This window comes from Coenobita brevimanus, chromosome 17, assembly GCF_032717465.1.
Source record: "Coenobita brevimanus isolate Jiangsu-jjx chromosome 17, ASM3271746v2, whole genome shotgun sequence".
NCBI classification, from domain to species: domain Eukaryota; kingdom Metazoa; phylum Arthropoda; class Malacostraca; order Decapoda; family Coenobitidae; genus Coenobita; species Coenobita brevimanus.
Window position 1 is genome coordinate 12,519,598 of NC_136970.1, and position 12,628 is coordinate 12,532,225.

At 41.1% G+C, this 12,628-nt stretch overlaps 1 pseudogene; it reads right to left on the bottom strand.

Moving 5' to 3' along the window:
- LOC145391206 (uncharacterized) overlaps nt 1-12,628 on the bottom strand; it is a 63,963-nt pseudogene that overhangs the window by 24,848 nt on the left and 26,487 nt on the right.

Here is a 12,628-nt window from a genome sequence, read left to right on the forward strand (position 1 = left end):
GAGAGAGAGAGAGAGAGAGAGAGAGAGAGAGAGAGAGAGAGAGAGAGAGAGAGAGCACTTTACCTGCAGATGATGTTGCCTTGCGTAATTAACCATGGTGTTATTGTGGTACCAGAAGATATAGACGGGCGGGACTGGGGCGTTTCTCACCCAGCATTCTAAGGAGAGGTGGAAGCCTTCCTCTATGTGGATTTCACTTGGACCCCCTACCACTGCCTCCGCCTCTGTAGAGGGGAGAAGGGGGTAGATAGATGGATGGATGGATAGATTGGTAGACAGACAGATAGATAGATATAGGTAGATAATAATAGACATGGCTAGATATAAAGATAGACTCTAAGATACACAGATAGACTGCTAGAGACAGATGGATAGATGGATGGATGGATAGATAGGTAGACAGATAAATAATAGGTAGACATATAAATTCATTTTTCGTTCAGATATAATAAACAGGAATGATATTTTAGTACTTATAGTGATAAGAGTGAATAGATGGACAGATAGAGAATCAGTATTCATACACAAAAATGGGTACTAACAGGAAATTAGATAACAGTTGATATAGACAGGCAAGAGGTAAATGATTGGACGGAGAGAGAGAGAGAGACTTGTCTATTTATATTTATATATTCATATTTATATGCATACACACATGTATACACGCATGTCTGTGCGTGTATAGGCTATACGTCTGCATACCTGAATGTGTGTGTGACCGTGGGTTGTGTGTTTACCTGAGCTGCCCTTCCAACCCTTCCAGCAACACAAAACAGCTGATGTTCAGTGTTTTGATGTTACACGTGGCATCAACAATTGCCAACAGCTGTTTGTTTATTTTGTTGACTACCTTTGCGATATCGGAATAATAATGTTGCAGTTCCAGAGTTTTTTTTAAAATATTAATATAGTCTTGTTGTTGGATGGTGGTGGTGCTGGTGATGGTATTGGGTATTATATTATTACAATTATACCTCGGACCACCTTTGGTGGAGGAGGCATTAAGCGATCTATCTGTCCATCCATGAGAGGGTTCGTGTGTGCGTGGGTGTGTGTGTCCACAACACTACTGTGGCAGTGATATCTCCTGAACCCATTGACAAATTTCCACCAATTGTTTTGTCAGTGATGCTGTTTGAGGATATAATGAACTGATTAGGCCAGCTGCATCAAGGGGTCAAAGTTCAAGGTCATATGGAGTCAACTTAGTTTAACATTGGGACGCACTATCTCATAAACCCCTTGACGAATTTCGACCAAACTTTTGTTAGTGATACAGTATGAAGGGACGATTAACTGATTATGTCAGCAAGGTCAAGGTCACATGGGTAGGCACAATATCTGAATCCCTAGACGGATTTTGACCAAACTTTTGTTAGAGGTATAGTATAAAGGGACAATGAATTGATTAGGTCAGCAAGGTCAAGGGGTCTAAGGGTAAGGTCATGTGGATGTGGGTACAATATCTTCTGCACCCTTCGATGGATTTCAACCAAACTTTTGTCAGTGATACAGTATGAAGGGACAATGATCTGAGTAGGTCAGCAAGGTCAAGGTGTCAGAGGTCAAGGTCATTGGTGTGGGCAAGATGTGTCCTAACGCCCTGGATGGATTCCGACCAAATTTTGTCAGTGATACAGTATGAAGGGATGAAGAGCTGATCAGGTCAGAAAGGTCAAGGGGTCAAAGGCTAAGGTCATATGGGACTTACTTAGTTTACTTTTAGTCTCATTTCCACCATCCTTTCTTCTCAACCCCCATCCTTCCCTCCACTTCTCCCTCTCTACAAATCTGGGCTGATTTAGCATCCAGGGAGTGACAGTCCTGGCATCACTGACCTTCCCTCTTTGCCTCTGCGTGTGTGTGTGTGTGTGTGTGTGTGTGTGTGTGTGTGTGTGTGTGTAGGGAGGGAGGTTTGTTTTCTCATTGGTTTAGGGACTCACTAGCACCTCTTCTCTAAGGATGTTTTTTTTCCATATTACACGTATATAAAGGTTCAGTGTCATTGTGTATAAATATGAATGGCAAGGGGGAGGTGGTAGAAAGTGCGATTACCAATGAAAATATAAGCCAATGAGTGCAGGAATGGTGGGGGAAGGGAAAGGGCTTGGAGGAGTGGAGGAGAGGGGAGGGGAGGGGTGTGCAGGGGTTTAGATAGGGCCAAATTATCCATCCCTGGTCGAGAATTTCAGAGCTGGCCTGCCGGCACGGCAGTCTGTTTCCCCATCTCAACCCCAACTCATAGTTTCTCTCCTCCTTCCAGCTTTATACCTTTCATTTCCTCCACCTTCCTAGCTCCAAAGGGTTCCTCCCCCCCCCCCAACCACCCAGAACCTCCATCAGGAGTGATCTCTCACCCCAGCCAAGATGGTGGTGGTGGGATGAACTGATTAGGTCAGTAAAGTCATGGAGGTTGTATGGCGAGTCCGTGCACAAGACTTGGCAGAGGCATACTAAGTGACGCTTTGCATCAACACCTCGGGGCCCGAGTTTTCAGCATTTCATTAAGCTTCACCATAAAATGGTGAAGCTTCTTGTTTTCGTCATTGTTTTTAGTATTATAACTATAATTATTATTATTATTATTTTTATTATTATAATTATTATTATTATTATTATAATTATAATTATTATTATTATTGTTGTTGTTGTTGTTGTTGTTGTTGTTGTTGTTGTTATTATTATTATTATTATTATTATTATTATTATTATTATCATCATCATCATCATCATTATTATTATTATTGTAACCCAGCACACTAATGGTAAGTTATATAGTTCTTGTCAATATATATATAAATTTTTTTTCATATGAAGAAGTAAATTGCTCATATTCACTCAGTTTCAAAGCTACGGCCATCATACTTGGCCATCTGAGTCACCCAGCTGGCAGCTTCGTATGACCCAGTATCATTCAGTTCCCAGTAAAGGTTTTCCAGTTACATCCAAATACCTACAGAAATAGTCTATTCGTGGATTCTCAGAAACAGCTAAAGGTACAGACTTGAGATTTTTGTGGGACATAGCCAAGGTCGGGGAGCAGGTCTGAAATGACTATGGACCCATTTGGGCCAGTAGATTCTGAGATCCCCCAGCGGTCAATGGAAAGTAGTTTTGGCTCTGCCATTTTTGCTCTGAGAGGATTTTGTTGCTTTCATCTCCATCCAACATGTCTGACACTTCTAGCGGGGCCCTACGACACCAGATCTTTGCTTCAAAGTGCTCACTGTAATTATGAAGGGTTAAAATAACTAGGTCCAGTGATAGCTTGTCATGTGGTGAGTTATTGAAATTGCTAATGGCAATTTCCATTTTCTAGCTATTATTATTATTATTATTATTATTATTATTATTATTATTATTATTATTGTTGTTGTTATTATTATTATTATTATTATTATTATTATTATTATCATTATTATTATTATTATATTATGTGGTAGGTGGGGCACTCACTATCCACTCACTCGATGTAGTTGCTGACTCAGGTGCCTGCCCTTTCCTCTCCTCCAACCTTCTTTCCTTCCATCCTCATCTGTCTTTCTTTTCTTCATTCTTTCCTCGTACTTCTGCCTAAGGGTGACTTTACACTCCTACTTCAGTCTTTCTTTTCTTCTTTCTTTCCTCATCCTTCTACTTGTGGGTGACTCTATACTGAATGACAAGTTAAATAGTTTTCTGTACACAAGGAAACCATATACTATGCTGGGTGGTAACCATACAACCAAATTTTTGTGCCTGGTGGTTTAGTGGGTACTTCCGGCACTCCAATCGGACTGAGCCGGTGAAGGTTTATATCCAAGGGATGGTTGGAGTTTATTGCTCATGTAATGCCACTCAGGGATAAGTGAGGCTGGTCACTCTCATCTTAAATGTCAGGACCAACTTGCCTAGCCCAGGCTCCTACACTCCTCATGCGGCAACTGATGATTGGATGATGAATGAATGATTTTATTGTTATCATTATTATTATTGTTATTATTATTATTATTATTATTATTACTGTATTATTATTGTTTTTTTATCATGATGATGATGATGATGATGATGATGATTATCATTATTATTATTATTATTATTATCATCATGCCTCTGCTCACTCATGGTGGGCGAGGCATTAAGTAATTTGGTCTGTCTGTCCATGGGTGCATGTGTGCATCTGTAACACTATTCTGGGCAAGATATCTCTTGAACCCATGGACGGATTTCCACCAGACTTTTGTCACTGATGCAGTATGAGGAGATTGTGGCCTGATTAGGTTTGCAAAGTCAGGGGGTCAAAGGTCAAGATCATAATTATGGGGTTAACATATTTCATCACTGTAGGTGTGATATCTCCTGAACCCCCAGACAGATTTTGACCAAACTTTTGTCAGTGATACAGCATGAAGGGACGATGAATGGATTAGGTCAGAAAGGTCAGTGTCGAAGGTCAAGATCATAATGGGTGTGGATACGATATCTCCTAAACTCCTTGTTGGATTTTAGTCAAACTTTTGTCAGTCAGTGTGAAGCAACAATGGACTGATTAGGTCAGCAAGGTTAAGGGATCAAAGGTCAAGGTCATATGGATGTGGGGTCAATATCTCCTGAACCTCATGACGAATTTTGACCAAATTCTTATCAGCGATACAGTATTATGGAAAAATAAACTGATGACAAGTTTGTACACAAGGCTTGGTGGAGGCATACCAAGCAATGCTTTGCATCGACAGCTCAGGACCGGAGTTCTCAGGATTTCATTATTATTATTATTGTTCCATTGTTGTTATTTTTGGAAGTTGGTGTTTATTGACTAGTATTAGTATTTGCATTACCATTACCTTGTCGGTTTCATTAAAATCAATTTGATCAAACACCATTTTTGTCATTAATTTGCTTGTCACCATATTATTAAATATCATCATCATCATTATCATCATCATCATTAGTACTTAGTATTAAAATATTACCAATTGCTGAAGAATGAAATACTAGCAAATTTAATGCTACATAATCTGCTAATAGTTCTACCAATAAAGCGATTACTGACTTTCACACTACCAATAATGTAAGGCAAGTTGCTTATAAATCTACCAACGAATATACTTATCAATAATAAGGATCGTTAGGGGGCTTACAAACAAAAAATTACCTGCCACCATAACTCCTTAACCCCAAACGCCAGGCTATTTTTAACGCAGTCATCATTTCACTATGGGCAGTTTCCCAGACATTGCTTGTTTTCAACCCTGAACATCTCGGAAAGTATAGCATTTAGGGAAACAAATTAAAGACCATATTACTCAACAACTCTTTCTCGTGCAAATGAAAGTATCCCTAGGTTTGTCGGTCATTGCATTGATATGTAATGATGTGAGGACGAGAACTAATTTTTGGCATTAGAGCAGGACATGTTCGTGCATCTGCCCGCGGCCCCAACTATGCCTTTGCTCTCAACGTGATAACTTCTCCACTACTAGATAAACTAGACACTGTTGTATCCAAGACATGCCTTATGGCACTATCACTAACACCTTTTCTAATATCCCTGGAAAGAGACTTGGCAGGGGTGGATGATGCAATTGGCTACAGGCAGCGTGGATGGAAACAGACAAATAGGAACCCAAAGACATCTTTGTACACCTGGCAAAAGCACAGGACAGACTGACTCTCGCCTGTGTGCTATGGAGGGACTCCCTCCCTACCCTTTGGTGCCGAGATGAAATGGCGACCGACTCAAATGGTGGCGGAGAAACTCTTGCGTGTATAGCCACTAAATGGCGGCCATGCATCTACTTACAAATCTTATTTACTATCGGATCTACTATTCCACCTACGAATAATACAGGCTTATGTATTTACTTATAGATTACTCAACACTATTCATACCATTATACACGACAGTCTTCTTACTTATCTACTTACAAATCTGTTTACACATTTACTTATGGATCTACTTATGGAACTACCAATCCACTTACATATCTACTTATGGAATGTACTCACACATTTACTTAAGGATTTACTTACAGATATACTGACGAATATACATGCCACTCTATTGACGCATCCACTTTTGAATCTACTTACAGATGTACTCACGAGCATACTAATACACAAACCAGTCTACTAACGTATCTACTTACGACTTACGGATATACTCACGAACATACTAATGCAAAACCAGACTGCTAATGCATCTACTGACACATCTACGTGCTGATCACGAATATACTGTATTAATTACACAAACCAGCCTACTAACGCATCTACTGACGCATATACTTACGGATCACGAATATACCCAATAACGCACAATCCAGACAACTAACGCATCTACTGACGCATCTACTTACGGATTATGATACTAATTACACAAACCAGACTGCTAATGCATCTACTTACGCATTTACTTACACATCTGGTTACACACCTACTTATGCATGTACTATCGGATCTACTTACGGCTGTACTTACTGCTGTACTTACGCGTGACTGTGAGTGTGAAGAAATATGATACAGGCGGATCGGTAGTAAGTTGACACTCTTATTGACCTGCGTCCACCTCCTGCACGTCCTTCACCCACAGCTCCCACGCCTGCACAGAGAGAGAGAGAGAGAGAGAGAGAGAGAGAGAGAGAGAGAGAGAGAATGGAGGAGAATGCATTAGAGTAATATAGACAATAGACAGCAAGAGAGAGAGAGAGAGAGAGCAGAGAGAGAGTGGGGAAGAATGTATTAGAGTAATATAGACAATAGACAGCAAGAGAGAGAGAGAGAGAGAGAGAGAGAGAGAGAGAGAGAGAGGGAGAGAATGGAGAGAATACATTAGAGTAATATAGACAGAGAGCAAGAGAGAGAGAGAGAGAGAGAGAGGGAGAGAATGGAGAGAATACATTAGAGTAATATAGACAGAGAGAGAGAGAGAGAGAGAGAGAGAGAGAGAGAGAGAGAGAGGGAATGGAGAGAATACATTAGAGTAATATAGACAGAGAGCAAGAGAGAGAGAGAGAGGGAGAGAATGGAGAGAATACATTAGAGTAATATATATATATATATATATAGAGAGAGAGAGAGAGAGAGAGAGAGAGAATGGGGAGAATACATCAGAGTAATAGAGAGAGAGAGAGAGAGAGAGAGAGAGAGAGAGAGAGTTATAACCAAATACTAATCTCGTTATTCACACGTTTTCACATACATCTGCATATATTGCCATGAGTGATAATGGCCAAACCAGTAGCATTCCATGGCTTCCTTGTACTAGCCTAAAAATAACTGATCTCTGTCATAAGATATACCGCACAGTCGCTTACTATTTCACTGACTGCTTCACAACTGGGGCAGGTCCATCACTTTCCTCCCTGATGCAGTGAAAATCATTTATATACAGAAAACATACTGTGATTCTCTCAGTTTAGGAATATTTGCCAGCAGAGGAGAGTCACAAGCAGGAGAGGTGAAATATTAGGCCAAATCTTGTCCCATACTGTACATTAACCCTTTGAAGGTCAGAGGTGGAGAGGGTTCCCTTGGCTGAATAAAATCCTCTGGTGGTTGTTAGAATAAAGGGTCTATGTAATGCCTTTCAACTGTACAGTTAAAATAGATCAAGTAAAAAGAAGATTTTTGTTTTGGCTGCCATTAGACTTATTCAGCTTCGGGGAGACCTTTCGTATACCTTAGAGAGAGAGAGAGAGAGAGAGAGAGAGAGAGAGTTGTTCCTAACATGAATTAAAATAAACATGAAGTAGTAGTCTGAAGTGTCATAGGCAAAAACATTATGCATCCGAATCGATATTAGTAAAAGCAGAACTCGAAAAAATGTGGCACAAGTTTTTGAATATATGAACATGCAAAAAAAAAAAAAAAAATGAAAATATTGGAACATGGATCATCAAACTCTGAGAAGAAAAACAAAGAAATAAACTGAAAATAAAATTTTAAAATGTAGTCCTCAAAACTAATTTAAAATTATCATAGCTGTCTCGCGTAATTAAAAAAAAAGAATAGCTCCAAATATTTCTTATAACCATAATGTACCGAACACATGTAAAGGTAACCTGGTTATCATCCCATCTTTATTAACTACTTTCGTAAATGATGTGGCGATACAAAAACAAGAAGTAGAAGAATAATGAAGTAACTTGGTGAATACGAAAGAAATCCAACCAGTCTTTAAGTTGGGTGTATTCAGTAACTAAGATTGATAGACTGACTGAATGAAAGATATACATATGGGTATTGTTACTGTATATAAAATGTGACGTACATCTGCATGGTCCCTGTACACGACTGAAAACCTCTCCTCCGGCACATACACCTGCTGCCCCACCGTCAGCAGCTGGTCGTTGTCCCTCCTCAACCAGGCTACCTGAAAACATAACACGTATAAAGGTTGGGTGAGAGAGAGAGAGAGAGAGAGAGAGAGAGAGAGAGAGAGACGCAGGTTAAGAGCTTGAATTCTATATTTACTCTAATATTATAAAAAATAAAGAATACAAGCTCTAATCTGTGTGTATCTCACCCAACCTTTCCACTTGTCACAATGGATCATAACCCGTATACACGATACTTAACACAGTCTGAACAATGTTGGTACGAATATGTTCCCATTACTATATACCTGATATGCAGCAAAACCTTTGAAAATTTTCTTTGTTATATAATGTATTACCTGCCAAAGATAACTCTTGTCCTCAAGACTGATTTTTGTTACGTGTGTGTATTTTCATTTTTCGTTTTTCGTGGTTAGTGGTTCTCACATGTCTGTGCCTTCCTGTTCCTTTATTTTTTTTCTAAAGTCCTTTCACCATATCCTTTAAAGTTTTGTAAAACCACAAACCCACCTCCTCTCTCTCTCTCTCTCTCTCTCTCTCTCTCTCTCTGTATCACGGTTTCTCCGCCAAATATAAAAGCCTCAGTAGTACCTTAGGCCCACGCTCCCTCGGTGAAAACAAACATCGTCCATTTTGATAAAGGTTGAGAAAGTGACCACCACCAACTCCACAGGAGCTTATGCTGAGAGAGAGAGAGAGAGAGAGAGAGAGAGAGAGAGAGAGAGAGAGAGAGAGAGAGAGAGAGAGAGAGAGAGAGTCTATTACAGGAAATGACAGCAAGAAAGACGGGAGGGATACTGAGTGGGTGACTCTTACGGAGTTCAAAGCTTCTCTCTCTCTCTCTCTCTCTCTCTCTCTCTCTCTCTCTCTCACACACACACACACACACACACACACACACACACACACACACACACACACACACACACACACACACACCATTTTATCACCTATCTATGTTTCAACACCTCTCACCATTTCGTTAGATAGGTGATAGGTATAGCAGCTGAAGGTCGCCTCTCCGCCAACCTGCGCCGCCACCTCCGTGTTATTCTGATACTGGAACTCCGGAGCCAATGTGCTGAGGGCAAGTGCTTTCGCCCACAGGTCCTCGGCCGCCTCGTGCAGATCCTGCCGGGAAGGGGCGGTGCTGGAAGGCCTTGGAGGCGATACTTTGCGCTCTATGGTGCCTGCTGCCGCGCCTTCGCTGCTACAGATCCCAACAGCTTGGCGGAATAAAGGAAGAGTGATGTGATGAAATGCTGATCTTTTACTTACTAACTTTCTGGAACCACAGAGAAAGAGAGAGAGAAAGAGTGAGGAGTCCCTTGAAAAAATTAAAAAAAAAAGATTGACCCTGGTGTCTTGAAAACTGCAGGCACAATACCAAGCCTCGCATAGCTATGAGTGAGGTCTATGCATAAACGAACTTACTTCTTACCATTTACCCCAGCCGTATTGAACTTTATTGGGTAGAACACTCACCATCCCCACACCAACAGTGCAGCCCTGGGCATTACACCAGTCACTTCACAAGGGAAGTTTTGTTCTAAATGGGGCTATGGTGGCGTAGTGGCAAGAGGGGTGCACATAATACCTACAGTAGCCTAAGTAACGTCGAATTGAAGGTATCTATTTAAAGACTGGAGCTACCTCGATTTTTTCCCGGATATCGCAGTTTTTGTTCTGTTTATTTCTGTGTTTGTATACCAAGTGGCTCTTTTTGACAATGGAGGTGTACTGTAGCTGCTAACAAGTCAGTGGTTGGTACTTAAGAAGTCAGAGGCAGTGGTTATATATGCATATTTTAGTATCATTGTGTCTCATAGCTGTTAATCCTACAGTATCTTCCTAACAGACATAACATAACCGTAAAAACAATAATACTGTGGCCTAATAGAATGAACCAAGTAACCAAAGCAGCAAGTAAAGAGTGTTTTTTCGGTGTTTTGTATAATTATATAGATAGACAGATAGATAGATAGATAGATAGACAGATAGATAGATAGACAGACAGGTAGACAGACAGATAGACTGATATAGATAAAAAATTGTGTGTGTGTGTGTGTGTGTGTGTGTGTGTGTGTGTGTGTGTGTGTGTGTGTGTGTGAAACCTCTTTCCACCCTATCTGTTTTCGACACGTCCTCCTTTACCATATTCTTTATTGCCTTGTGTTTGGTCTTCCTAGTCTTCTACTTCTAATAACTACACACACACACACACACACACACACACACACACACACACACACACACACGTAGTCAGTCACTCTAGTTCCCCTCATTCTCTCTCTCTCTCTCTCTCTCTCTCTCTCTCTCTCTCCATTCTAGGAGATTTCAATGTTCACCACCACCTTTGGCTCTCCTCTCCTTTCACTGATGCACCTGGTGAACTAACCTACACCTTTTCTATCCATAATGACCCAGAGCAGCTTGTACAGCACCCTACCCATATCCCTGACCGCCTTGGAGAGAGCTCCAACATACTTGACCACTTCCTTACTACTAATCCTGCTTACTATGTTAATCTTTCCTCTCTCTTGGGCTCCTCCGATCACAACCTTATCACCTTAACCAGTCCTATCGCTCCTGTACGGCCTGTGGACCCTCCAAAGAAATGTCGTCTGTGGCACTTTGGAGATGCGGATTGGGAGACCCTCAGGCAGTACTTCTTTGATTTTCCCTGGAATGATTGCTTCCATGGCCGGGAGCCATCTGAGTGTGCCTTGCGCATTATGGAGGTTATTCTCTCGGGCATGGAAGCATACATTCCTTTCTCATATCCCCTGGCTAATGCAAGAAAGCCATGGTTTAATCACGCTTGTTCTAATACTGTCCGCAACAAGGAGAGGGCCTATAAAAGGTACCGGAGCCAACCTACCCCTGAATCACATCTTTTCTACATTTCTGCCCGGAATTTGCTAAGTCTGTTCTTCGCTTTGCTAAAAATAATTTCATCCGTAGTAAATGTTCTCATCTCTCCTACTCGAATTCTTCCCACTGCTTCTGGCATCTTGCCAAAAACCTTTCTAACAACTTTACCTCATCAACCTTCCCTTCTCTTTTCTACTCTGATGACTCTGCAGCTATTTCTTCAACTGATAAAGCAGATCTCTTCACTCCGACATTCTCCTCCAATTCCACCTTAGACGATTCCGATGCTGTTCTTCCATCACTTCCCCCCTCTGACTTCTTCATGGCTGGCATTAAAATTTCTTCAGCTGATGTATTTTCTGACATTGCTGGCCTCAATACTAATAAGGCATATGGGCCTGATGGAGTCCCTCCTGTTGTTCTCAAGAACTGTGCTTCTGTGCTTACACCCTGCCTAGGCAATCTCTTTCGCCTTTGTCTATCAACTTGTACCTTTCCTTCTTGCTGGAAGTTTGCTCTCATTCAGCCAGTCCCATAGAAGGGTGACCATTCTCAACCCTCTAACTCAAGAGTTTTCGAGTCAATTCTTGATAGAAAAATTTTTAAGCATCTTTCCTGTCACAACCTTCATTCTGGTCGTCATTATGGGTTCCGTCAGGGACACTCCACTGGCGATCTTCTCACCTACCTTTCAGACTCCTGGTCATCCTCCTTTCGGGACTTTGGCGAAAGCATTGCCAATGCACTTGAAATCTCAAAGGCTTTCGATCGAGTCTGGCATAAATCTTTAATTTCCAAACTGCCCTCTTATGGTTTTTATCCTTCTATCTGTGCCTTCATCTCTAGCTTCCTTTCTGGTCGTTTTATAGCCGCTGTTGTAGGCGGCCATCGTTCGTCTCCTAGATCTATCAACAGTGGAGTTCCTCAGGGCTCTGTCCTATCACCAACTCTCTTCCTTTTATTCATCAATGGCCTTCTAAGCTGTACATCTAACCCTATCCACTCTTATGCTGATGACTCCACCCTTCACCTTTCCATTCGGTTCCAGCAATGTCCATCTCATCAGTTACTTCAACAAACAAGGGATGAGGCTATGGCACACCTAATGTCTGACTTGGCTCGTATCTCTGATTGGGGTGAAAACAATCTCGTTGGTTTTAATGCATCAGACTCAGGTTTTACACCTATCAACACGACAAAATCTTCCACAGGTATACCCACTTATGTTTAATAATATTCAGCTTAATCCTGCATCATCCTTGAACATGCTTGGGGTTTCATTTATTCGGGACTTATCTTGGAAAGATCATATTACATCTCATGTAAAATCTGCTTCCAAGAGATTGGGTGTCCCAAGCCGACTCCGTCCCTTCTTTACCCCTACACAATTGCTGACTCTATACAGGGGTTTTATCCGCCCCTGTGTGGAGTACAAC